This window comes from Salarias fasciatus, chromosome 20, assembly GCF_902148845.1.
Source record: "Salarias fasciatus chromosome 20, fSalaFa1.1, whole genome shotgun sequence".
Taxonomy (NCBI): Eukaryota; Metazoa; Chordata; class Actinopteri; order Blenniiformes; family Blenniidae; genus Salarias; species Salarias fasciatus.
In genome coordinates, this window is record NC_043764.1 from 6,618,618 (window position 1) to 6,623,960 (window position 5,343).

Consider the following 5,343-nt stretch of genomic DNA (forward strand, 5'->3'; position numbering starts at 1 on the left):
AAACTGTAATGCAAAGACACAAGTAAAACAATTGTGTCTTGAGAGTTGTGTAACTAACACCAATACATTTCTTATCCCAAATCACAGCGCCGAGTTTGCAGCAGGAGCTGGACGAAAGACCGACAGGCTGTCATCAAGGGCCAACTTACATTGAACATAAGTGCCCTTCAGAAATTCTATGCATTAGGCCGACTTGAGCTAATCTTGTACAGAATTACTTTTTGGGACTCATCCTCCATTCTCATCCGGACTTTTTGGGAGTCTTAACAGTTTGATCAATAACATTAATCAATAATTTTTCTTCTATTTACAAGGAACACCAATCAGCTGGGCCCAGATGAACTGGAAGCACAACATACAGCGGCCGTGAGACTATTTTCTCCTGAACGTAAGCTATCCAATGAGATTTGAGTCTGTGGGATACATATAATGTCTGCTAAAAGAAAGTTAATGTATTTAATCAATCTTGGTGTATCTGTCTTTTGCTTACCTTAGATTCAAGATCTCGCCTAACAAGCACACATCAACTCATCCCAAGGAATTGCACAGGTTCATTTACTCACTTGTTTCTATTTATGTCTGTAAACTGCTTTGTTAACAATGGTCCCTAATGTAATGTTCACTGTGTTTTAAACAGCAGTTGAAAGGCTCATTCTTGAACAGCTGGGTGAACTTCACCTTAAAGTGGACCGCTTAACAGCTGCACTACAGTCAATTGTTGGAAACGGAGCTCCTAATCCAACACCTCAGGGCAACGACTATGACAGAAGCCTCCCCATTTCAACATTGGAGGAACGAGACAGCTTCGATGACAGACTTTGTCAGGACAACAATTTTCAGAAACATATGGTATGTCCTTTAAAACCCTTCAATATATTTACACTGGATTATCCTCATCGTGAGAAGTAACTGGAATATGTGAAAAAAGTGGGACTTGGATTTTTGTGTAATAAACATTGCTTTTATGTTCTGTTTCATGACAGATCACAAAGCTGTCCATGACAGGGGGAAACACTGTCAAAAAAACTGTGTGGCGGGTTTGCAGTAAGGTGTTTGCACCGGAATTGGCCACCCAGCTAAATTGGTGTGGAAGAGGGCACAAAACTGGGATACAATCACGACCAGTGCGTGAAATCATTTTGTGTAAGTCCTACATGAGGCGCTACATTGGCTACAAATGCATACTCTTTCACCGCCTCCCCACCCATTGTTGCTGATGTTTTTTTGTGTTTTGTCTTGCAGTGTCAGTTCTCAACAACGGGCTTCAGATCAAGACCACTGAGGCCGAGGTGGAGGCTGCCATACAAAATTGGCTCAGGCTGAGCCAAGACAGAGTTGGAGGACGCCGGAGGGAGAGACCAGCTACAACTACAGACCACTAGAAAGTATGCAGACTAATGGTGCGGTCACACCGGACGCGTCGCGGGCGTCGTCGACGCTTGGGACGCCTCGAAGCTGACGCTTGTGACCCTTCGAGCACGACGCTTGACAGCAGGTGGTCACAAAGCTCGCGATGGTCACAAAGCTCGCGACGCGCGTCAGTTTATCGGTGCGCGGGAGGCTGATTTCTGTTTCCCGCTATGGCGGATCGCATCAGGAGAGCGGCTCGGCTTTATTTGTTAAATAAAGCTAGACAGCGTCGTCGTCGGAAAAGTCGCTATTGGCTCGTCTGCTCCTCTCTGCTCTGACTGCAGCAGGGAGCGCTGCTGAGACTGACCGCTTGTGAGTGCTTTGGGATGGGGGAGGGGCTCGCGGCAGCACCCGCTGCTCATTGACGACAGCAACGAGACGTCCTGTCACGTCTCCAGAGCACCAGAAAAGGTCGCTACATTTGTCGCTAGTTGCTTTTGACAAAAAAACGTCTCCAAGAGGCTTTGGAAAGTCGCCAGATTTAGCGAGAAAGTCATCAAGTTAGCAGCACTGGCTGGCCCGCATCGGTGCTCGGATCACTCGTAGTGACGTAGCAGCGGAGGGATCGTCTCTGATTGGTTGACGCCCAGCGGCAGCGCGTCGAAAGTTCAGTTTTCCCAACTCTCAAAAAGCGACGCTCACGACGCGCGTCCCCGGCATCAGGAGCGTCGTGAGCGTCGACGCTCGAAAAGCGACGCTCCTGACGCGCCGCCCGCCGCTCCACGACGCTCCTCCACATAGACTTTGCATAGAAAAGCGCCGCTCACGACGCATCCGGTGTGAACGCACCATTAGACTAGTTTTGGCTGCTGCCCAGTAGTGTCCACTAATGTTAATCTTACATAAAAGCTGCATTAATCCAATGAAATTCTAGTGTATGTGGTAACTCTTAAAGTATCTTCTATTATCTGACATGTAAGCTGTCCAAACATCCTGACATGTTAGGTCATTCACCACCTAGTGATGCCTCTGTTCAAGATGGAAGTGTTAAGATTGAGATGTACTTAAAGCTCGTGTCCGGAGTTTTGAAAGAGAGAGCTTTTTTTTTAATCCAACGTCTCTGGTTCCGTCCTCCCTCTGCTTTCATGAGCGACCAAGCCACGCCCCTTAATTGTGCATGCAAATTATTTGTCGGGTGAAAATAAGAGCCTCCCGAGTCCTACAGCATCCTCCATGTTTAGCTGTTTACGGTGGATGTTCAGCAGACAGTGGATATATCCGAGGTAAGCGCGGCGGCTGCTGCGGAGCTAACTCTCCTCTGCCTGGGCGAGCGGCCGTGCTCTCTGGCTGCGCGCACACTTTGATTGACAGCACGAGAATGCGGAAGCTCGAACTCTATTGGCTGACGCTGACTGGCGCTTTTTCGGATAACATGGGGGTCTATGAGACGAAGGCGGAGCTCATAAATAAATTTTTATATTGCGTTATGCTAATATTATATTGTAGTATCGAACCAGACTGACACATTTAAGCTCTGTTGAAAAATGATACATATGTTGGAAATGAACGGAAACTCCGGACACGAGCTTTAATTGATCCAAATTAAGGTATTAAAATAATTTAATGAAATTTATTTATAAAGCGCTTCAAATCAAAGTGCTGTACATAAGATGAAACAACATAAAAACATCAGAAACAACATAAAAACAGCAGAAATCCGGATATGAATAACAGTAAAAGCAATAACGGGACAATAACACGTCAGGCATGTTTTGACATGTGTCTGATACTGAAAAAGCTAAAGCTGCATAGTTTTTCCAACTGTCAGATTACAGTCTTGTATACCAAGCAGTAGGCTACATTCTGACCAAGAAAAAATGATGATGCATTTCACGATGACGTGAGGTGTTAATTAAAATTATGTTAATAGTCTTTGTTTCCATTTTGCAGGTTCTCAGGAGGAACAGAGTCCTATTGTTTTATTTTTTTATATATTTTTCGTTTTTTGTTTTTGAGGTTCTGCGCTGCCCTTCAATAACGTTCCCATCCAGGACAGCGTCTTCCCTACTGCACAACAAGCGGATAGCCTGCGATGCTACTTTTTTTTTTTCCCCCCCTGAAGTTTGTTGTGTTTTTTGGCTGCCTTTACACCACCTCTTAATTGTATTTCAGAATTTCTGTCATTGTCATTGTCATTGTCATTCTCTCCTCTCTCTTCTGGGTGTTGTTCTCCTTGTGCAATTATTAAAGTGTTAAAAAAAAAAAGTGTCGTCTTCGGTTGTGGCTTTTCATTACTCGCACACGAAATTGATCAGCGATTTTTTTTTTTTTTTTTTTTTTAATGTTAGTATTGTGTTTAACGTAATTTTAAGGGTCCGACCTAAATTAATAAAGGTCGCATATCTGATTTTGGAGAAGCGACGAGCAGCATGGTGCTACTGCTATAATCGTTTGAACGTCGGCCGGCGGTAATTTCCGATCAAATGACGACGTCTCGGCGACGTCTTGCCAATTAGCAAACGCTGTCCATGCGACATCTTGGCGATGAAACGAGGAACGTCGGGCCGACATCGGGAAGACGTACGTATGCTGTCCGGGAAAGATTTCCCCAAGACTGCCAGCTGTGTGCAGGGTCAGAGGTCACTGCTTGAGCCATTGAGAGGTTAGAGGAAAACCCTCAGGATGATTATTCACGGTTAAAGAACTCAGACAATCTGTATTTGCAAGGCAGTCTAATTTTTTTTTGGAAAAATGTTAACCTGCATGTTGTCTGTTTTAAAATGACATGAAAGAGCTCAGGAATTTTCAGCTTATTTTAAACCCTCCAAAGTAAACTGAAAAAAACCCAAAAGCAGCTCTTTCAGTGGTTCCTCCTCATCAGCTGGTTTGTGTGTGCTTCCTCTAGAACCCTGAATAAATCCTCCTTGTGCAGCGTCAACATCTGGACTCGTCATCTTTGGCTCTTTCCACCAAAAATTGCACAACAACAAAGAGCAATTTTTATTCTTTATTTTTTTGGACAAGTGGGGCTCAGACTGCAGCGTCATTTCCAAACTGAGAGCTGATTGGCTGCTGCCGATGCAGGCGGGTCCTGATCTCAGCCAGTAATACGGTCCTGATTAGTGATTGGCAGATAGAGGGAGACGCTAAAGCTAAGGCTAACAATCGGAAGTCAAAATGGATGAAGGTCGTTATTTATATAAAGAACCGCCGTGCGCCTTTCTTTAAAAGTGAGTCCGCAGCTTTGGTGAGTGAAAGCATATTTAGATATGCGCGTGTGCGCGTGCACACACACGCACACACTCATAGACCGCATATAAGAACTTTTTGAATTGGGATAAATCTATGCATGTGCTACCCAGCACGGAGCATGCGCAGAACAGCTGGGTGTCTCCATGACAACGAGACTGTTGACATCATCAGAAGATGAGAGCTTCCTGAGGTTCTCTGATCAGAGGGTTCATTCTGTCCGTCTAGCGATTGAGCGAGTCGAGCAGCGAACTTTTGGTGATTTTTCATGTCTTTTCAAGACTTTTCTCCGGCTGTTATGGAGAATTCATTTCTCCGGAACATGAGTTCCACCCAGGCTGACCAGGCCTACAGGCCACGGGTAAGACAAGAGCATTCAGTTCTTACAAACACAACTGAGAACTGCTTTATGGAGTCTGTGAAGAAACGAGACCAGTACTCTTTTTCTGAGTGTCACATTTCTTCCAGACTACAGAATGCATATTTATCTCTCTGTTTTCCCTCTGCAGAAAAGTTTGGATGACGATGTCCAGTTGCGCCCTCAGGGACTGGGCTTGTGGGCAAAGGGATGTCGTGGATGGTCTCTGGCTGGCGACTCTGGTAAGGTGTCCTCCTGAGCTAAGGAAACTCATCATGGAAGAAAAACCTTTTTTGTTTCTCTCAAATTGTATGTAACATTTATTTCTTCCTTGTTTTCTCTCTTTTGTTGAATCAGACCACGTGCAGAGACGAAGGGAGGCCAGA

General features: G+C 45.0%; 1 long non-coding RNA gene across 1 annotated transcript; it reads left to right on the plus strand.

Annotated features, from left to right (window-relative positions):
• Nucleotides 1-304: 304 nt before the first annotated feature.
• LOC115407992 (uncharacterized) lies at nucleotides 305-798 on the plus strand. Its single transcript, XR_003933723.1, has 3 exons — nucleotides 305-388; nucleotides 496-549; nucleotides 638-798. It is a non-coding gene; the product is annotated as an uncharacterized LOC115407992 (long non-coding RNA).
• The last annotated feature ends 4,545 nt before the right edge of the window (nucleotides 799-5,343 follow it).